Source organism: Pinus tabuliformis, chromosome 5_1 (genome assembly GCF_031772625.1).
Source record: "Pinus tabuliformis cultivar Carrire ecotype Pingquan chromosome 5_1, CPIR1, whole genome shotgun sequence".
In the NCBI taxonomy this organism is placed as follows: Eukaryota; Viridiplantae; Streptophyta; class Pinopsida; order Pinales; family Pinaceae; genus Pinus; species Pinus tabuliformis.
The window spans coordinates 572,954,100-572,977,453 of record NC_142305.1 but is presented as its reverse complement, the minus strand read 5'-3'; the positions used below and the strand labels follow the sequence as shown (position 1 = coordinate 572,977,453).

Here is a 23,354-nt window from a genome sequence, read left to right as displayed (position 1 = left end):
ACCACCATGGTATGATAAAGATGCCACATCAATCCCCATTACTTACTCATATAGGGATATCCATGTGTGGAATTTCAAGAAAAATTTAGAAGGTCCAAAATTATAACTCTAATTGACAGTCGAGGAAGTCAAAAACCTGTTTGTATATGACTATTGGGAAATGTTAAATATCGAAGAAATGTTAAATATCGAACAACTAAGAGGGGAAATATTAAATATCGAAAAACTAAGAGGAGAAGGGGTTCTATTCTATTTCATTATATTGTTTTATAGTTAGATAGAGGACCTAGGAGTGGGAATTTAGTTAGTAGAAAAGAGGAGGATAAGATTCTGTAGTAGCTTTCCGAGCCACATCTATAAGGTATTTCCACAAGGAGTACCTCTTTCTTTATATTTACATATTATCCATATTAAAGAAAAGTGAACAAAGTGGCCTCATCTTATGTTTATTTGTGAATGGTGTATGTGTATTTTTATATTTATAATGTTCACATTTCTACTATTTTTATGAACTAAGCATAAAATCAATACTTAAAAGAATGTGAGATATAAAGGAAATAAACCTTCATAATAAAATTTCAATATTTTATCAAATCTGTTGTGATGAATTAATCCAGTGAAATATACACAATAGTTTAGATCCTATGTATACTCTAACAACAAAACACAATTCATTAATAACAAATAGATAAGATACAAAACATCATATAAAATTACTTTTCAAATTCTCTTTCTCTTCCTTTTTTTTTTAATTCAATTATTTTTATTAAGCATAAAATATGTGAAACAGCTCAAATTTTTATATATAAATAATAAATTCTTTTTAAAAATGATAAAAAAAATTCAATCACATTAATATATATCTTTTAAAGCTTTTAACAAAATTTACAAATATTTTCCATTCATCCCTTCATAATTATATGTTTTTGAAATAATATAATATAGATATTTTTATCATTACATATAGTACTTTCCTTGAGCCTTTAATACAAATTGTGTTTTTGCTATTATAAATTGCATTAAAATACATTGTTACAAAATATTTACTGACATTTACTCAAACTATAGTGCAACATTTTATAATTGAATTTTTCATTTAGTGTTTTAATTTTATAATTGAAATTTTCATTTATTGTGTGTTTTTTTTTAAATTTTACTATAATTTGGATGAAAAATGCTTATACATAAAATTATATATTAATAATTATAAAATATTCATTAATTATGTTAGAAAAATAAAAATATTATTAAATATTTAAAAGATGTAGAAACATTATTTTAATATTTTTAAAATAGATCTCACACCACTGATTAAGTATGACCACAATTAATAACAAAACATGTACTGAATCAAATAATCTCAATTTTAAAATATTTTTTTCTTTTGAGTCCTAAGCACGTTTAAAAAATTCTGAAACTTTATGTAAAAGTTTGAAAAATATACATGCAAATTCCTAACACCAATACACATTACAATCATCTTATATTAAAATGTATTTAACTAGTCTTTTCAATCTCATTTTATGATATGGAAAAAATCACAATCATTTTATATTATATTAAATTTTATGTAACTTGTTGTCTTTTCAATACCATTTTATGATATGAAAGAACTCTTTCTCATCTTATTAATATGTCCATAAACTAACTTTAAAGTACTAAAGCACTATCTAGATTTATTGAGAATGAGAAGACACCATTTATATAAAATATAATCAATAGTTAATTTAGTAATTCTCTTGTACATATAAGTAAATCAAACTATTTAGTAATTCTCTTGTACATTCAAGTAAAGCAATGACATGTATTCATTGTAATTTTTATTTGTACATTACAAAATTTATACGATGAGAATACTATTAAATCAATAATAAAATTATTTATGTTTTTCATTATTAAAAATAATGTTTTTCAATATTTTTAATCAACACTTCATATTTAAAAGAAAATCTAAATAATTTTAAGAAAATTGTTTTTCTATTTCTATTTCTTTCACATAAAACATAAAACATTAAATATTTAATTTAATAGAAATATGAAACAATTATCTCTTCTTTTCAAAAAGATTTACTTCCACTTCACAATATAAACTCTTGCTACTAATTACCCATTCAATTTTTTTTAGATATTTTTGACAAAAATACTTACTAATAAAATCATTCTTTAAAAATTAAATCAAATATTATAACATTTCAAACAATTATCCCCTCTTCTTAATGTTCATCTTATCATTAAACTTTAAATACTAATTTCCCTTTCAAATTTCTTTTGTCCTTCTCCCAGAAACACTTACCAATAAAACTAATCTTTGAAATTTATCAAAAATATTGTCATTTAAAAAATTATAAAATATACTATTTACATATTTTTTTAACAAAATGAGTTTGAAAAAATAACTTAATAATAAATCTTTGGGATTTGAAATACCGACAAAATATAGTTATTACTGTGAATACTCTAAAATACAACTTAACATAAATTAACCACACAACTCTAAAATCAAGAATTTGAAATTCTTATTTTAATAAAACTTTACCAAATGAGTATGAAATTCTTACTTTAATAATCCAAACGCTTTAGCTGATTTCACGGTGTCATTGATCATGTCTTCTAAACCGTATTTGTAGGAAAAACCCATGTCCAAAAGCTTTTTAGATGAAGTTGGCACATAAACACTACCGTTCTCTTCATCACTACCTCTGCAAAAATAAGCCAATTAACTGAAGTTATTAGTCAATGCAAATATATAAAAATATGTCTTAAAAAGGTGGGAAGGGCAGATTGCCTACTTGAATGGTAGGCTGAGTTCTGGATGAAGTTTATGAACTATATCTGCCAGCTCAGACACAGTGAGGGAGGACGCCGACCAAATATGTCACCCTTCTACATTCGGTTGCTCCATCAAAAATATATGAGCCTCACATACATCATCTATTTGAACTAATGGAATGGATCCCACAAGGGACTGTGGAAGTTCGGAATTACCTGTGGGTTTTAAACCAAACTTGTCATTTCAGATTTTTACGGCCCCAAATAAATGGAACCCTGTCTTCAAAAGCAAAACTAAGCGTGAAAAATCGAATACCTAATCCTGCCATTTCTATGAGAAATCGGCATGAAAACAGAAGTGTAGAAGTAAGGCAAGGCCCACACACTGTACTCGGTCCAATTGTCACAACCTCCATTTCGCTCTTTGACCCATACTCAATTGCTGCTTGCTCCGCCAAAGTCTTGGCCACGAAAGATGGCTATAATTAGATTTAATATTTAGATTTAGAAAGATGGCTATAATGTTGGGTATCTCTCCAAAGAACCCAGATGTACTCCTCAAGTATTTGGGGGGTCTGCACCGCCATATGCGTGTGCAAGTGATGTTGTTCAAGCCCAAAACGGTGGACAGGGCTTGTATACAGGCACAATACTTGGAGAACGTAGGCCTAAAAAGAGCGCAATCAAGTGGATGGAAGAAAAAGGAGAATCAAGATGCTTCTAAGGAGGGGATGAAGAAGCCAAAAGGGGGAAAGATAAAAATATGACAGCCACAACAAACCAGTGCAAAGATCCTACCAACCACTGCAATCGCTGCAACATTGATGGCCATACAGTGGAGAAGGGCTGGAAGTTGCATGCAAAGCTAAACCCAAAGCACATGAAGAAAGATAATAAGAAGAAGAATCGCATGGCCACTGATTTGAGAAACCAAGTTGAAAGAAAATTAGACTTGGATGAGAAGATCATATGTACATCAGTGCAAAAGAAGGTGAACCTGAGTAGCCTTCAACAATAAGAAGAGAAAGAAATGACCAGACTCTTCCATGTAAATATACTGGTCAAGAAGATGAAGATTGATGCTCTATTTGACTCAGGGTCATAGGAAAATATCATTGAAGTAGATCTAGTCAAGAAGTTGGGGCTGGAAGTTCGTGATTATCCAAACCCATATCAACTGGGATGGGTACATAAGGATGCAGAGTTGAAGTTAAAAAAATAGTGTAAAATTAGATTTGTTATTAGTGTTGATTTGATTGATGAAGTAGATATGGATATGGTTTCCCTTGATGTATGTGGAGTCGTGTTTGGGAGTCCATACATGTACATGCATGATGTAATATTCATGAAGAGAACTAACTAGTACTGGCTCATCAAGGATGGAAAATCACTCATCATCAACAAGCACAAAGGTAAGTAAAAAATTTCACTAGTAAGTGCCAACCAAGCCAAGAAATTGATCAGTTCCAGCAAGAAGTATATTTTATTGTTTTTAAGAGAAAATCAGTCTATACAAGAGTCAATAAGAGGCAAGGCATCCCTAGAGGGGTGTACTAAGAAACAATTTTTTTTTTGTAGGAGTTGTTACAGGCATACAAAGACGTGTTTCGAAAGCCTAAAGGGCTACCCCCTAAGAGAGAAGTGGAGCACGAGATCCAACTATTTCCAGACTCCCCATTGCCAAATATTGGGTTGTACAGGTAGTCTGTTATAAAAGCAAGTGCGGTGAAGAAACAGTTGCAACAACTCCTAGAACAGGGTATCATTCGATCGAGTACATAACCATGTGGGTCACCCATCATCATTGTACCAAAGAAGGATGGGACTTGGTGGATGTGTATAGATTACATGGTGTTCAATAAAATCACGCTCAAGAACAGATACCCCTTGCCTAGCATGGAAAATTTTAAGGGCTAATATTCACAAGTGGGCTAATTTTCCATGGTTTTTCCAAAAAAAGATTCGCCAATTTCCATTTTTTTCTAAAGATGATTTGCCCAAATTTTATAGTATAAAAATATTTTACCTTAATATTAGAAAAATTGTATAAAGGCTATATATAAAACTATTATAAATTTGCATGTTTTTACAAAGATATCAAACAATATTTTATATTTTTTAATTTGGGGACTACTAATATTCGTCAAAGTTTCTAAACTTGAAGAAAAATTTTCATCCTTAAAATTTTCCTTGTTGCCTAGGATAGACGATCTACTAGATCAGTTACAACAAGCAAGGTATTTCACCAAGATGGACTTGAAGTATGGATATCACCAGGTTCGAGTCAAAGAAGAAGATACATGGAAGACTGCTTTCAAAACCAGGAAAGGTTTGTATGAGTGGTTAGTTATGCCATTTGGCCTATGTAATGCACCAACTACATTTATGAGATTAATGAATGATGTACTATGCCCTTTTATAGATTCATTTGTTATTGTCTATTTGGATGATTTACTAGTATATAGTGCTACTTGGGAGGAGCATATTTCACATTTGACGCTGGTCCTGGAAACATTGAAGAAGCACCAGTTGCTAGAAAATCTCAAGAAGTTTGAGTTTGCGCAATAGTCCTTGGTGCATTTGGGATATGTGATTGGTGGAGGAGAATTGAAGATAGATCCTTCCAAGATGGAGGCCATCATGAAATGGTCGGTTCCTACTAATGTTACTGAGGTTAGGAGTTTCATTGGAGCATCATGGTACCTGAGGAAATTCATAGCCTCGTTTTTAGCGGTAGCAGCACCGCTCCATGCCATAACAAAAAGTGGCAAGAGTTTCCAGTGGGGAAAAGGGCAACAAAAGGCTTTCGATGAGCTAAATAACAAGATCAGTGAAGCACCAGTTTTGGCATTACCAAACTTGTAAAAACCCTTTGAAGTGGATATAGATGCGAGTGGGTATGCTATGGGAGTTATCTTGATGCAAGGAGGAAGGCATGTTTTCTACCATTCTGACGTATTTGTTGGGGCAGTTCTTAACTACCCTATCTACAATAAGGAGCTCTATGCCATGGTGCAAGCTATGAAGAAGTGGAAGCACTATTTGATGGGAAAGGAGAAAATAATCCACACGTATCACTATCCGTTACAGTACTTGCAGCCCCAGAATAAGCTACAACAGACTAGGCATTACAAGTGGATGGGGCTTTTACTGCAGTTTCATCTGGTGATCAAGTATAAGAAGGGAAACACAAACAAGTTGGATGATATGCTTTCAAGGCCACCAACATTAAATATTACAACTTTGGGGACTCTTATGCACATGGATCCATTTACTCATGATGCATACAGAGAAGCATATTCAAAAGATGAGGAATTCAAGGAGGTGTATCAGTAGTTTCAAAGTCAGAGTCATGTGCATGATGGCGACAACACCATTGACTACCATCTCCAGGATGGGTTACTCTACATGCTAGATAAGCTATGTGTTCCTAAAGGTGAGTGTTTGCAGCTAATTAGAGAGGCTCACACCTCCAAGGTCGCAAGGCACTTCGGTGTAGGGAAGACTGTGGCTAACTTGCAGAGGTATCTATATTGGCCCAAGATGCAAGAACAAGTATCTAGGTTCAGAAGAGGATGCATGCTTTGTTGTACTAGCAAGCCTAGAAATAGGAAACAAGGTTTTTATCATCCCTTACCTATACCTACTCGTCTTTGGGAAAGCATTTCCATGGACTCTATGGGAGGTTTACCGCCAACCAAGAAGGGACATGACTACCTATTCGTGGTAGTTCATAGGTTCAACAAGATCTGTATTCTGATGCCCTATAAAAAGAACATCAACAGACAAGAAGAAACAAACTTTTTCTTTGGACAGGTTTGGGTATACTTTGGGATACCAAGGAGCATCATTTTAGACAGGGATACAAGATTTATCAGTGCATTCTAGACTACATTGTGGGCGAAGATAGACATGAAGTTGAAGAGATCTACAACATTCCATCCACATACAGATGTGTAGATAGAAGTAGACAATAGGACTTTGGTGCAGCTTCTAAGGGGTTACAACCATAAGCATCCGAGGACCTGGGATGAAAATATGGTACACATACAAAATTCTTATAACATAGCAGTCCACACTTCTGCAGGAAAGTCCCCATTTGAAACTTGTTTTGGATATTTGCCACCTTCACATTTGGATATTGCATAGGGGCAACAAGGAGGAGTGAAGGAAAACATTACAAGAAATGCTTTGAGGGATGAAAAAGTTATAGAGAATATCAGGCAGCTCCATCTACAGGTACAGGAAACACTGTAGAAGTCGCAGGTGAAGTATAAGACCAAGCATGATCAGCACAGAACAGAGAAATCATTCAAGGTGGGAAACAAAGTATGGCTATAGTTGAATAAGGAGAGGCTACAGGGGTCTAGTAAGAAAATTAAGGCTCTAAGTTATGGTCCTTTTGAGATACTAGAAAAGGTGGGTGATATTGCCTATCGACTCAGTTTACCACCATATATACACATTTAATCAGTTATAAATGTAGAGAATTTGAAACTCTATGAGCCTTACATGCTAGATCAGGAAGAGGAACATGTCCTACCTTCTATGGAGGATTTGACACTTAGGAAGAGTTGACAGAAGATACAGTTTTGCGGAAGAGGTCCAGAACTACAAGACAAGGGCAACAAGATCTTTGGCAGATTGGGTTGAAGGGACAACTTCCAGGAAAAGATAAATGGTACAACAGAGAGAAGGTGGAGGAAAATTTTCCTCACCTCATTTAATAAAATATTTTGGGGAACAAAATCCTCCCAAAATGGGGAGGTGTGATCTAAATTGGATCATTATATTTGTTTTCATCCATCTCGATGCATTTAGAGTGGAAAAAGTCGAGGAATCATCTCACGGGACCATTTTCATTGGCAGGACCCAAGTTGGTGAAATGAGGTTTGAAACCTTCCGGGAGCGTTTTGAGGCATCAAACGACGTTTTTTGGGGGTAAAGCTTTGCCCCTTAAGAAAAATACCTTTTCATGTTATTCTACACACAGAAAGATTTTCAACGACGCAATAATCACGTCAATTGGAGTACATATGCAACAATTATGTAGAATTTTGTAGATTTTTTTCTACAAATCAACTAGCTCTGATACCATGTAGAACTTTTTCTACAAATCAGCTAGCTCTAATACCATGTAGAAATTCCTACCTGTAGAACACCTAATAATGCAATGTACTAAAGCAAAAAACTTGATCTACTTCTACAAGAATTGAGCGGAAGCTTAATTGAACATGAGAAACATCAATAAGAACACATATAACTGATAAGAAGGAATCAATCACACATAACATAGAAGATATAACCTGGGGAAAGCCCCAGCCTAAAACCCCAACTTTGTATTATCATACAAGTGGAAATATAGCGAGTATTACAAAAAGAATCAACTCAAAAGCTATCCTGCTCTCTCTGCAATACCTCTGATGCTCATAGACAATCAAAGGTTTCTCACAAACCTTCTTCTCTTCCCTCCAAGCCTCCTATTTCTATGCACAGTTTTTCCTGGGTCCTCCAGCTGCAACCTGTGTGATTCTCACCTCACACACAACGCTGACCTTTGAAATAACTGCACAAACCTGAAGGAGATAAATACTCATCATGGATGAGCTTCCTTTACAGGAAAAATATTCATCCAACTGATAGTACATTGTCCCTTCTCTGATCTCAACTAGGTCTCTGACAGAACTGACATGCATCAGTTATCCATGAGTGAAAAAACATTTATCTGAAAATAATAGTTGTCAAATGCATGCAAGCATCAACAAACTATATCTCATTAATTTAACAACTTTTTAAATTAATCTAACTGAACTTGATCCTCTCAATATAGAACTCATCCTTAATTCCTCAATAAGTGGAGCAAATCAAGGACACATTCCCTAATTAGTGGATAAATTATTGCATGTTCTCATAAACACTTCAAGTTAAATTTTCCATAACTAATTAACTCATGGAGATTAATTAATTAATATTTTAAACTACCGGTAAGACCAAATCCGAATTTACTTCCTATAGATAGACCAGGGGCTACTATAAATAGGAAGGGACCCAGAAATGCTATTTTTAGAACATGTTATTTTTAGCAGTTTCACCTGTCACCCAAGGTGGCCAAAATTCTCATTGGCCAAACTGCTATTTTTAGAAGTGCTCCTTTTAGCAGTTCTATTTTTATCACTTTCTAAATTTAGCATTTACTGTTGCACATTTTTCAACAAGTTATGCCACTCAGAAGTTGACCTTCATGTTTTCACACCTATAGTTCGGGAGGATGTCGCGTAATCCCCCATTTATCATGTCAATGAGGCTATTCACGTGTTTGTGATGTAAAAGACTCTAGAAGAGTTTATTTTGTAACTCTAGTTAAGAGTTTATGTAGTCAAACTTAACCACTAGTAGGCTATCGGGCTATGTTATAATCAGCCCACTAGGATGAGGAGGACTTCCATTCTTTCGAGAGAATTTATTCCATAGATGAGAAAAGATAGCGAGGAGAGATAGGAGTTTGAGCACACAGGGAGGATTTGTGCACTGTAGCAGCCTATGGGCCACCTACATTACTTTTTTATATCTGCAACCATATTTCTAGACAGAGAAAGAGAGCGAAGCGACCTCACCTTCTAGCTGTGTTTTTTCCTGAAAGGGTTTCCCAGAGAGCATATCTTAGGTATTGTGTGTGTGAGATTATTTTGTCATTCTCTACTTTTCTTCTTCATTTACTTTTACATGCATGCACTAATTACAATTAATTTTATAGCTCTAGAAATTAAATAAAACTGTAATAGTGTGGAATCACATATTTTTAATATAATATTATCATATCTGTTGTAACGAGCTGTCTAGTGAAATATCCACAGCAGTATACGGATCAGTATTACAATAAAAATAATTTGAAGACCTGTGATGAAAGTACAATCCATATATAACCCGTTGATGTTGCAATCAACACCCTCCAAAATTTTGCCTACACTTGAATTTGGAGCCTATTGAAGATCTTACAATCTGCCACCTCATGGTTACTTCATGGTTAATTGACGTTATGCTACATGTTTAAGTCTTCTTCTCGGATTCTAATTGTCAAAGTTTCTTTCTCACACATGCTCTGTCCTTGATAAATGCATGAGCGCACCTTTCTTATGCAAGCCTAGATAGTTGACAATCAGTGCACACTTTCATTTGACAATTTCCTTCTCACTTTGGTTGTGATTGTACTTCTATTCTAGTTAGTTTTCCTGACTATTTCTCTTTCGCACCTTCGCTTTTATAAGTGTCACTTTCATGTTCATAACTGTCATGTTTGCTTTCTTTCACTTTTACAAGTGTCATTTTCATGTTATATTCACTCTGACATGTATCACTTTCAATTTCTTTAACTTTTCCAAGTGTCATTTTCATGCTTTCTTAATGTCACAACTGTCGCTTCCAACCATTTTCACTCCTATTTGTGTCACACATTTGCAAATAACTAGAGGAAGTTCTATCACGCTCTTATGTATTATATGGTCTTATATATCATAAGAATATGTGCTAGACACATGCCTACAACTTAGCACACTTTCTGGTCACAGTCAACACCTTTGTTGCAACTTGTGTTCTAAGTGTCATAATGTGGCATTTCGACTGTCACACTTAGAAATAAGTGTCACTTTTTTGTCATCTCAAGGTGACTACTATTCATGAGTCTTGTGTATTCCTTTTGATTGTATTGATGGAATTCATGTGTGTGATCCATGTTTGAGTTGTTTTCAGATGCTTTTTCCTCTCTTACTCTACTTGGTCCCACACTTGGTCATTTTTGAGCTCTTCTTGGTCCTCCTACCTAGTGCGAGTTCTGAAGGCATTAAGACTCTTACCAGTTGATGAGCAAAACCTATTCATGAGTCTCACTTATGCAACCTTTCCCACCAAGTCTTGTGTACTAAGTCCTTCTCAAGGCCATCTCCAATGACTACACATTAAGAAATATTCTAGGTATGGCCACCTAACCGTTCTTGCTTGTATTAACTCACTACATTGATTTTTGATCACCTCTTCCTTGCATAGCACATAGAGAACTCGTGGTTGACAACAAGGACCTCTTCCATCCCCTTGAAAAAATCAATTACATAATACAAAAGCCCTCCTACCGCCACAATGCATTGAGAACCTTATGGGGAAAAGTGACTTACCTTTTGTTGCCTCTGTCAGTGAACTACACAATTTCCTTCGACAATCATCCACTATTGTGCCAAACTATGCTAGCATAGGAGGCAGAGCATATTCCTGATGAAAAAATAGTCACCATTGAGAAAAAATACATTGGTGTAGAGGCCTCCCCTTAATGCTAGTGTAAGGGGCAGTGACAAGGATTAGTATTGCTTCCATAGTTGACTATGATCCCTCTCTGCACCCAAGTCTTGTCCTGTCTAGCTTCTCTTAGTGCAGCGTGTAGTTTCAACAAATAATGAGCCTCTATTGAAACAACTTGTGATGTCCTTTAAGCCTCCTCTTCCTTCCAGCACATAACACAGTCTCAAGCAACAAGCCTTAAACCCTTGTTCACTAAGCTTCCCCCCTGTGCTGAACACTGACTCAAGTATCTCTCTCTTATCACATGGCATAGTCCTAGAGCTTAGTAAGGCCTCCTTTTAGTCCTTGTCAAGTCAAACCATGCTTTCACTATCTCATATTCCTTTGAGCCTATCACATGGCGTAGTATTAATCAACAAACTCATCAACCTTGTTCCTTGTGGTTGCCCATTGTGATGGAACTTTAAGAACTCCTCCTCAGAGTGCATGGCACAGTCTTAGTGAAAAATGGTGTTTTCCTAATCCATTATTGAGATCAACTATGCCTTCCTCATCAAGCCCTTCCTTCTCAGTCCTTTCACAATCCTATCATAAGCAAGTTCTTTCATGAGCAAGGTACATATACAATAGGTGATTTTAGGACTGATTTTTCCTTGTCATGAGTCATCTTCATGGGTATATGTACTTTCTAAGCATGACAAGATAATGCTTAAGAAATATTTCAAGGAGAAGAGACAAAGAAGCAGTTGCAGAGAAGATGCACAAAGAGAAACCATAATGAAGGCATGAAACAAATCCTCAACCATGAAAGAAAGGAGACATTGCATGATAAATCAGAAGGCCTTGATGCTGATGCAAGACCCTTTGGAGAGTTAAGATGAAAAACAAAGTATATCCTTCATGAAAATGAAGTGTTGATCAAATCTGTCATGAAGAAGTCAAAGACATAGCGACAAAGAAAACAACTTGGCATTGCCACAACATCATGAAATTCAAGTCATGGCTTGTACAAGTGTCATCACAATGTCATATGTGTCCATGTGTCTTTCTATATTACTTATGGATATGATGATGTAATTATCAAAATGGAAATAACAAAATGTAATGTGTAGAAGTCCCAGAGTCATATGCGGAATATGAAAAGTCACATATGGACAAAAGAGTTATTAGGAAAAGTCCAAAGGTCACATTAGAAGTCCAAGAGTCATGAGTTTAGTTCAAGACTCTTAGGGGATATGAAAGTTCATTCCTATTGCTATAAAAAAACCTCATAACTCAAGCAAAGGGATTTTGGAGGCTTAGGCTTTGGAGAGCTAGTCTAAGCTTCTCTAACTTGACATAGGAGAGAAATCTATTCTTTGGAGAAGTAAGAAGTGACTTAATGTTGCACTATTGGAGCTAGTGGCTCATCATTGTAATTGTGTACTTGGATATTTCACCTAATAATTGAAGCTCAATGAGCCAACACATTTTCATGTATGTATCATGAATATTGTAGGATTATTCCTTGGATGTTTGTGGCATTTGCTATATTCATATGTACTAAGGAAATTGAAGTACTTCATTGGCTTTGGTACTTATCTTGTTGAATGCATGTTGTATTCACTTTAATGATCATGGTTCCTATGTGAACTAATTCACTAGATAATTACCGAAGCTTTTCTTGCTCTTGTCTGCCTCTCTTAGGATATTACTATTAATTTCCTTCTAGAGACTCACTCATGTCTCCCGCTCGTGAAAGTCTCCTTTTACACATTGCAATTGGTGTTTCATAATGTCCACTTACTTGCTTATTCAAAGGTTATGTGTATAATCTCTTATGCTATCCATTGAAACCAAGGAAAACCTTAATTTATGGTGGCCAGGCTGATACTTCAGATGGGGCTCCTACTCCAAACGGTGCGGGATCTAATTGAGAATTCACATCGGGGAGACCCCTTGTATATTGGCAGTATCTAGCACCATGAATACAACCCTAGTATAATATAGAAATCCATGCTTCCACTATTGAGTCACCTTTTGAAACTATATTTGGATATTTTTCACCTACAACCTTGGATGTTGTATATGGATAACAAGGAGGAGTGATGTAGGATCCCATAGGAAATGCATTGAGAGTTAATAAATTTGTTTAGAATATTAGGAAAATCCATTTACAAGTGCAAGAGATGTCAAACAAGTCATAGGAGAAATACAAGTCCGGACATGATCAACACAGAATAGACCAAACATTGAAAGTAGGAGATAAATTTTGGTTATAGCTGAACAAGAAAGACTACAATGCTCTAGTAAGAAGATCAAGGCTCTATAGTATGGTCCTTTCAAGATATTGGAAAAGGTGGAAGATAATGCCTACATATCTAGTCTACCTCCATTCATGCACATATACTTAATAATTAATGTGGAGAAATGTAAAACTCCATGAACCTTCCATGTTGGATCAAGAAGTGGAGTAGGTTCTACATTTCATAAAAGCCTTAGCATCAAATGCTTTATAAAAGTTGGTAGAGCACACAATTTTGTAGAAGATGTCCAAACCTATAAGATAGGGGTAGCAAGACGTTTGGAAGATTTGGTTGAAAGGAAAAATTCTAGGCAAAGCACATTGATACTTAGGGAGAAGGTAGAGGAGAATTTTCATCACCTTATTTAATAAATAATTTGGGGACTAAAGTCCACACTAAATGTGAAGGTATGATATGGTTTGAATCATTATATTATTTCTCATCTATCTCAATGCTTATAGAGTGGGAAAATTTTGAAAGAATAAACTTGTAGGTTCATTTTAATGACAGGTCTCAGCTTCGAAAATGAGGGTTTGAAACCTTTTAGAGTTGTTTTGACACATAAATAGGCATTTTTTGGGGTGAAAACTTTCCTGACTTATGTTGGGACTCCTTGATACTAATCTACACTCATAGACTTTTCCAACAACATAGATATAATGTCAATTAGAGCTCATATGCAAAAAATTATGCCTCCCACGACCTACCATGTTGACCACCATGGTATGATAAAGATGCCACATCAATCCCCATTACTTACTCGTATAGGGATATCCATGTGTGGAATTTCAAGAAAAATTTAGAAGGTCGAAAATTATAACTCTAATTGATAGTCGAGGAAGTCAAAAACTTGTTTGTATATGACTATTGGGAAATGTTAAATATCGAAGAAATGTTAAATATCGAACAACTAAGAGGGGAAATATTAAATATCGAGAAACTAAGAGGAGAAGGGGTTCTGTTCTATTTCATTATATTGTTTTATAGTTAGATAGAGGACCTAGGAGTGGGAATTTAGTTAGTAGAAAAGAGGAGGATAAGATTCTGTAGCAGCTTTCCAAGCCACATCTATAAGGTATTTCCACAAGGAGTACCTCTTTCTTTATATTTACATATTATCCATATTAAAGAAAAGTGAACAAAGTGGCCTCATCTTATGTTTATTTGTGAATGGTGTATGTGTATTTTTATATTTATAATTTTCACATTTCTACTATTTTTATGAACTAAGCATAAAATCAATACTTAAAAGAATGTGAGATATAAAGGAAATAAACCTTCATAATAAAATTTCAATATTTTATCAAATCTGTTGTGATGAATTAATCCAGTGAAATATACACAATAGTTTAGATACTATGTATACTCTAACAACAAAACACAATTCATTAATAACAAATATATAAGATACAAAACATCATATAAAATTACTTTTCAAAATCTCTTTCTCTTCCTTTTTTTTTTTAATTCAATTATTTTTATTAAGCATAAAATATGTGAAACACCTCAAATTTTTATATATAAATAATAAATTCTTTTTAAAAATGATAAAAAAAATTCAATCACATTAATATATATCTTTTAAAGCTTTTAACACAATTTACAAATATTTTCCATTCATCCCTTCATAATTATATGTTTTTGAAATAATATAATATAGATATTTTTATCATTACATATAGTACTTTCCTTAAGCCTTTAATACAAATTGTGTTTTTGCTATTATAAATTGCATTAAAATACATTGTTACAAAATATTTACTCACATTTACTCAAACTATAGTGCAAAATTTTATAATTGAATTTTTCATTTAGTGTTTTTTAAAATTTTATAATTGAAATTTTCATTTATTGTGTGTTTTTTTTATTTTAATTTTACTAATTTTGATGAAAAATGCTTATACATAAAATTATATATTAATAATTATAAAATATTCATTAATTATTTTAGAAAAATAAAAATATTATTAAATATTTAAAAGACGTAGAAACATTATTTTAATATTTTTAAAATAGATCTCACACTACTGATTAAGTATGACCACAATTAATAACAAAACATGTATTGAATCAAATAATCTCAATTTTAAAATATTTTTTTTCTTTTGAGTCCTAAGCACTTTTAAAAAATTCTGAAACTTTATGTAAAAGTTTGAAAAATATACATGCAAATTCCTAACACCAATACACATTACAATCATCTTATATTAAAATGTATTTAACTAGTCTTTTCAATCTCATTTTATGATATGGAAAAAATCACAATCATTTTATATTATATTAAAATTTATGTAACTTGTTGTCTTTTCAATACCATTTTATGATATGAAAGAACTCTTTCGCATCTTATTAATATGTCCATAAACTAACTTTAAATTACTAAAGCACTATCTAGATTTATTGAGAATGAGAAGACACCATTTATATAAAATATAATCAATAGTTAATTTAGTAATTCCCTTGTACATATAAGTAAATCAAACTATTTAGTAATTCTCTTGTACATTCAAGTAAAGCAATGACATGTATTCATTGTAATTTTTATTTGTACATTACAAAATTTATACGATGAGAATACTATTAAATCAATAATAAAATTATTTATGTTTTTCATTATTAAAAATAATGTTTTTCAATATTTTTAAACAACACTTCATATTTAAAAGAAAATCTAAATAATTTTAAGAGAAACATAAAATTGTTTTTATATTTCTATTTCTTTCACATAAAACATAAAATATTAAATATTTAATTTAATAGAAATCTGAAACAATTATCTCTTCTTTTCAAAAAGATTTACTTCCACTTCACAATATAAACTCTTGCTACTAATTACCCATTCAATTTTTTTTAGATATTTCCGACAAAAATACTTACTAATAAAATCATTCTTTAAAAATTAAATCAAATATTATAACATTCTTTTCAAACTTGTCGTGACGATGAACCACACTTGTTGGTTCGAAACGCGTCGACAAATGATTAATTATGTGATTTCGCCGAAGATTTTCTAGACAATTATCCCCTCTTCTTAATATTCATCTTACCATTAAACTTTAAATACTATTTTCCTGTTCAAATTTCTTTACTTACCAATAAAACTAATCTTTGAAATTTATCAAAAATATTGTCATTTAAAAAATTATAAAATATACTTTTTACATATATTTTTTAACAAAATGAGTTTGAAAAAATAACTTAATAATAATTTTTTGGAATTTCAAATATCAAGAAAATATGGTTATTACTATGAATACTCTAAAATACAACTTAACATAAATTAACTACACAACTCAAAAATCAAGAATTTGAAATTCTTATTTTAATAAAACTTTACCAAATGAGTTTGAAATTCTTACTTTAATAATCCAAACGCTTTAGCTGATTTCACGGTGTCATTGATCATGTCTTCTAAACCGTATTTGTAGGAAAAACGCATGTCCAAAAGCTTTTTAGACGAAGTTGGCACATAAACACTACCATTCTCTTCATCACTACCTCTGCAAAAATAAACCAATTAACTGAACTTACTTGTCACACCCTTTTATCAATACACATAATTTTTTTTTTTTCCAATGTATAACCATATACATAATCTATTACCAATATGACTTACATACTATACATGGCTACATGCCCAACTACATAGCGTATGGAAACATATTGTACACATAATTTATTCCATGATTTGTACCGTGAGCTGGCTCACATCTTGTCATCGTTTAACTTGTATATACATGTTATGTTATATGTTTTTGGCACTGTCATATGAGTTTCAAACAGGCGTGGGCCATAGAGGCTTCCAGCCGTTGATTTACCTACTATGCAGTTTGTTTTAATGCGGCACGGGGTTTGTTGGTCCGACCGCAGTCTCTGCAGGTGCCAACTCACCCGTCGCCTTAATGACTTTGGCCCTCACACCGGCAGGTGGCAAGACTCGTCCCTTCAGCCATGTGACTCCTCGGTCACAGCTTTCTCGGCGTTCCCGCTATACTTTCCCGCCTTGGATAGACGGCCACGATGGCTCGCTTGGATCGGAGGGTTGAAAGGCTTCCGAGGGTTTAAGCCATCATATAAAATTCGTTTTGGTCGATTCAGGGTTCATTTGTTTCTCGGCTCTTCCAGCTCTGCTTCTGTGTTTCTCTCCTGGTTCGATATCACCGGTGTTTTATCTGTCTCCTTCCTCTTCCCCGAAGGCTGCTCAGTTCACATCAACACGCCCTTACAGGTATTGACCCTTGTTATTTGAGGTTTACAGAAATCATTACGGTTCTCGGTCAAATGTGATGAATTCTTATGATGTTGTTCTATTTTGTGGTCAGGGCGTGCAACTGGGTTATGCAACCCTCTCAGCCAGAGCCATGGTGGCTAAGCTCGAAGGTTTGACCCTCCTTGGCGGACACGGTAAGTCCTCAACCCTCAACATGTCTTGCTCTGCAAATGAGGGTTCAAAGTCCATGATTTTGAACAGATTCTGTTATGGCTTGATTGCAGACCACTGTTCGAGCGAGGTTTTCCTTGCTTCGAAGCCGAGGTATTTCTCCACAGAGAACCCTCACGGTGGCATTCGGTACCTCTTAATGTCTGGTTGAGTTCTGTGACCCACACTGTTAAGTTTTATTCATGGTGGAGTGCTACAGCACGCACTTACGGTTTCATTAGTTTATAATACTGCCCTTGTGGCATGCGTAACTTTGGTTTTGATATTTTCTGATATATATTACAAGACATTGGGTCCGGCCGTAAGCACAGACCTGGTCTGTCGGATTTATACTCTGATTGGAGGTTCTTTGTATTAATGAATGCACAGTGGTTACTTTTTGCATTATTTCACCACCTGGGTGCTATATTTTGTTGTATAATTGCGAGACTGTTACATTGCCTATGTTTTCAGGGTAACAAATGATTCACGCACTCCATGAATATACTCTGTGTGTTTATAATTTCTCAGAACAGTGATTGATGGTTTGTTTATTTACCACGGTTCCGCTCAACTTAATGGTAACAAATTCATGAATTTGCTTAGGGTTTGTTTACCGTTTCGAGGCATCCATCTGGTGTTGTTATGCTTGTCCTCGTCTTGTTAGACTCAGGCCAGATGCCTCGGTTAAATAGAACATACGTATCATGCATCTTTTCCTTTATACAACGCCGTAAATATAATATACAGAGCTGCTCCTCTTAAGCATTATATACAGAGTTTTCTGTAATGGGTTTTCGATTCTGTTCTTTCTTTACTTGTGCATCATTAAACATCTGCAGTTTAATATTACTAAGGTACAGGAATGAAATGTAGTTCTGATTCTATATTTACCCAGTATTTACATTAATCTTCCAATCCGGAATAACCTATTTGTTTTTCTATTCATGCTAACAATCAATACTATGATTGCTTTGAGGTTATTTCCTTTTTTGTTGACGAGTAATACCGACCATAGTCGGCGCTCGTTGCTCAGGCTCGAGCGTTCCATACTCGTTCTGTCAATCATGTTTAATATCTGTTTTGTTTATTCTAAAGAACTCCGCACTTGTTCATTCCATTATCGCTGTTCCGACACTACACAGCGCCTCCGTCTCTCGGACGAGGTTGATTTATCAGGTTTACTATTCACTAGTCGGTTTACTTGGGCCACTGCCCTTCTCATTCTGTGACCAGTACACGGCTAGTTTCTCTGACTATGCCTCTCGAGTTATAGGCTGCCCTTTCGCTTAAAACTACACCTGTGCAGTCGTTTAAGCAATTTGTAACAGTGTTTAGGGTAATGAAACCCTACAGTAGGTACGCTGTATCTAATAACAGTGTCTAGATTTATGATACATAATCTTTATTTACTACCTGTAAATTCACTGTATATACATTAACAGCATCTAGGAAAATAAAATATAATCCATATTTACTTGCTATAAGTTCCACTGTATATGTATATTCAATCAGGGACTCAGCACTTGAAACCGTACCTGATTCACCCGAGTCAGGAATAGTTTCTCAAGCAGGTCACCTGTTCTTTGTTTAAGCTCTTCCACCCAGCCATGAGATCCATCTCTCAGACGGAAGTCTCCCCCCGAGCCATCTTGCAGACCTCAAGCCCTCAGCAAGATTTTTGCACTCTGTGCTTGGTTATCTGGTCCTAACCAGACTTAACCAGTCTTTTTCCTTGTCTTTTTCCCTTTTTCCTCTTCTTGGAAAAGGTCTCCTCTGCCTGTCCACACAGCACAGAGCTTCCCCCTACAGCCAGGACTTTTCCTGTTTTTGGGAGGGTAGTTCCCATCAGTTATTATAACTGATCACTTTCTTTTAAATCCACCTCCTAGAGGCTGCCAGCATTTCAAGAAAATATTTAAATTACTTTAATAAAATAGTTTGTCACAGTTTTGTTCTTTTAAAAACATAACAACAACTGTTTTACTGTCTTTTACCACAGTAGATTTTCACATTTACATAGTCTGGGGTTATCACATTACTAGTCAATGCAAATATATAAAAATATGTTTTAAAAAGGTGGGAAGGGCAGATTGCCTACTTGAATGGTACGCTGAGTTCTGGATGAAGTTTATGAACTATATCTGCTAGCTCAGACACAGTGAGGGAGAACGCCGAGCAAATATGTCGCCCTTCTACATGGGGTTGCTCCATCAAAAATATATGAGCCTCACATACGTCATCTATATGAACTAATGGAATGGATCCCAAAAGGGACTGTGGATGCTCGGAATTACCTGTGGGTTTTAAACCAAACTTGTCATTTCAGATTTTTACGGCCCCAAATAAATGGAACCCTGTCTTCAAAAGCAAAACTAAGCGTGAAAAATCGAATACCTAATCCTGCCATTTCTATGAGCAATCGGCATGAAAACGGAAGTGTAGAAGTAAGGCAAGGCCCACACACTGTACTCGGTCCAATTGTCACAACCTCCATTTCGCTCTTTGACCCATACTCAATTGCTGCTTGCTCCGCCAAAGTCTTGGCCACGAAATAAAACTGCACATTTCTAAATAATAATGAGTATTCTTATTTCGATTTGCATTGTTGGTTTTGGGAAGAAATGGAATTATACCCACCCCAAGAGGATGCTGGTGTTTCCTCCTCATGAAATCTACAGGAGTCCATCTAGATTCATCCAGACTGCAGCCGCTGAGAAATTCTCCCTCCTCATTAAGCGGACAAGCTGCTGCTATCGACGAAGTATAAACCACGCGCCTCACCGATTTAGCTCGTGAGCAGGCATTCAACACATTCATTACTCCCTTCACAGCAGGCCCAACGAAATCATCCTACCCCACAATTTACAGAAAACTGTAAGATGTTCTGCTCCATCTCAGTGCAACTTCTAGGATATCTTATGCACAGTAATTAGATTTAGTATTTCAAAAATCTACAATCAAAATAAAAATATCAGCTCCCATCAATCATGATAAAGCTTATGACCAGAAAAATAAAATTAACAATAATTTACCTCTGTGAGTTTGGAAAAGTCCATAGGACTGGCCACGTGGAACACCCCTTGACAGCCCTCCACTGCGGAATCGAAGGCGTGCTCTTCGCACAAATCTGCCTGGAAGAGCTTCAGTCTCTCTGCAGCCCCGGCAGGGACAGCAGAGGCCCAATTTTTGCCTCATTTTCTGCATGCAAATATCATACCGGATAAGTACTGTAAACCGGAAATTCATCGATAACACTTTATACACTTTGATAATAATCCCTTTATACACTTTGATAAATCTCAAATTAACGAAATCTATGCAAACCTACACTAATTGATACAAAAATCCAACCAGAACTAGCATTAAAATTTAAGCTTTTACACGAATCTGCATTCGTTAATATAAAGAAAATAGTACGTGGATCTCTGAGAGTGGCGTTGACAGTGTAGCCTCTTTGGAGAAGATTCTTGACGAGCCATGATCCGATGTATCCCCCTGCTCCTGTAACGCACATCTTCACACCACCTTTCCCTTCTTGGATTTCCAATTTTAATGGAGGGAACAGAGAAGCACGAATACGCGATGAAAAATAATATTGCAGATAGATATGAATATGCAGGCTCCAGATGTGTATTTGCAGCTGGGACTTGCTTTTGGAAGCAAGTTCGCGTTATCCAAAATCCAAGAAAATATGAGGACGTGAAGTGTTGCTTCTTTGGGCTAAAATCTAGGGGCTTATCCAAACAAAGCCGAGGCTATGGCTTCTTAAAAGAATACCTTCTTTAAGTTGTTTGATAATAATAGTCAGAGTCTTAAAAAATACCTTTTTAAGGCGGTCATTTTTTTAAGGTTTGAGTTTAAGTTATTTAATTTCAGTTTTTTTGAAGTTATTTAATTTATATAATTTTAGTATTCATAGTTTTCTTTTAAAAGTTTGAGTTTAAGTTATTTAATTTATATAATTTTAATATGAGTATTTTAAGATATAAATTTTATTTATATTTTCAAAAATATATTTTAAATAATAAAAAAATCACATTCTTATTTGAAATAATAATAACAATAAAAATAATAATTATTTATTTTTATTTTATTTTGACAACTGATGATGATAATAAGGACAACAACAATAAAAATAATAATTATTTATCTTTATTTTATTCTGATGGAGTCAAAATGTTTAATTATTATTTTTATTTTATTTTGATGGAGTCAAAATGTTTACAGAATATTACATAGTATGTGTTTTTTTTGGACAATAATGACCCAATCGCTGTATTTATAAAACATTACATATTATGTTTTATTTTATTTACAGTAATGACCTAATGACTAAGCAAGAGGAGAGACAACTAAGTGAAGTTGTCTACTCATTGAATCTAATCAATACTGGCTAAGCAATTATTTCTAGGAATATACTCCAGCGGTGAGGGAGTTAACAACCCACCTCAACCCTTACTTGAATATATTACATTATGTTACACATTTCTACCATACTAGGATGGAGAGCACCTCTTGGCACAAAGTTTCTTATTTTTAATAATTTTTAAATAAAGTTGCGTTGAGAGGGATCTACCAAATCTCTCATCACGTAATAGATCCCGTGTTTAATTCCCCCCTTTAAATAGGTTATATTCCACATGAATACCATGAGTCAATACCATGGGTTCTCATAAACTTGGAGCTCAAAAACCACCGGTAACTTGAGCAAGTCAAGTGTAACTTAATAACCCAAGAAATAATAATAATAATTAATAATAATAATATTTTTTTATTTATTTAACTTTAGATCGGGAGTTAAGATTGATTTAAGCTGGTTATTTTCTCCTTTAAAGAGCCTAAATTCCACATGAATACCATGGGTTCTCATAAACATAGAACTCAAAAACCACTAGTAACTTGACCAAATAATTTATTTTTTTATAAAATAAGATTATTTTAATTTTATTGGATAAAATGTTCACAAAACATTGTATTACAACATCTTTACTATACCAGATTCTCTCCAAAAATTATATATATAAATAATTTAAAACATCTTTACTATACAAGAATCTCACCAAAAATTATATATATATATATATATAAAATTTAAATTATTAATTTGATCATTATTAAAAAATAATAAATATTAAAAAAATTAAATATTTATCTTAATATAATATATATATCCCACTAAATTTTTAATAATTTTAAATGTATACTTGGTATTGATAACTTTATAATGGGATAGACATTCATCCATCATGATTTTGATCATAAAAGAACTTGGAATGGATTTTTATGGTATATTTATGTTCTTTCCCCATTTTTAATAATTTTTTTATAAAATATGTTAAATGTACTCTTATTAATATTCTTTTAATAAGATATTTATTTGATATTATTGATGATAAATTTTGTAGAAATTAAAATTGATAATGTCATTTTATCTAGTAGCTGAAATTAATTGAGTTAATATTAAATATTATAAGAATTAGGTTACCTTACTTGACATTTTACTTTTATACTGTGAAACAAAATGTATACTTGGTATTGATAACTTTATAATGGGATAGACATTCATCCATCATGATTTTGATCATAAAAGA

At 33.8% G+C, this 23,354-nt stretch overlaps 1 pseudogene across 1 annotated transcript; it reads right to left on the bottom strand.

Annotated features, from left to right (window-relative positions):
• Positions 1 to 2,452: 2,452 nt before the first annotated feature.
• Positions 2,453 to 21,474, bottom strand: LOC149166128 (putative anthocyanidin reductase; annotated as a pseudogene). The gene is made up of 6 exons (XR_016260396.1): positions 21,181 to 21,474; positions 20,796 to 20,961; positions 20,401 to 20,613; positions 20,158 to 20,320; positions 19,862 to 20,057; positions 2,453 to 2,699 (listed from the first exon to the last, which is right to left on the bottom strand). The product of XR_016260396.1 is annotated as a putative anthocyanidin reductase (transcript).
• Between the last annotated feature and the right edge of the window lie 1,880 nt (positions 21,475 to 23,354).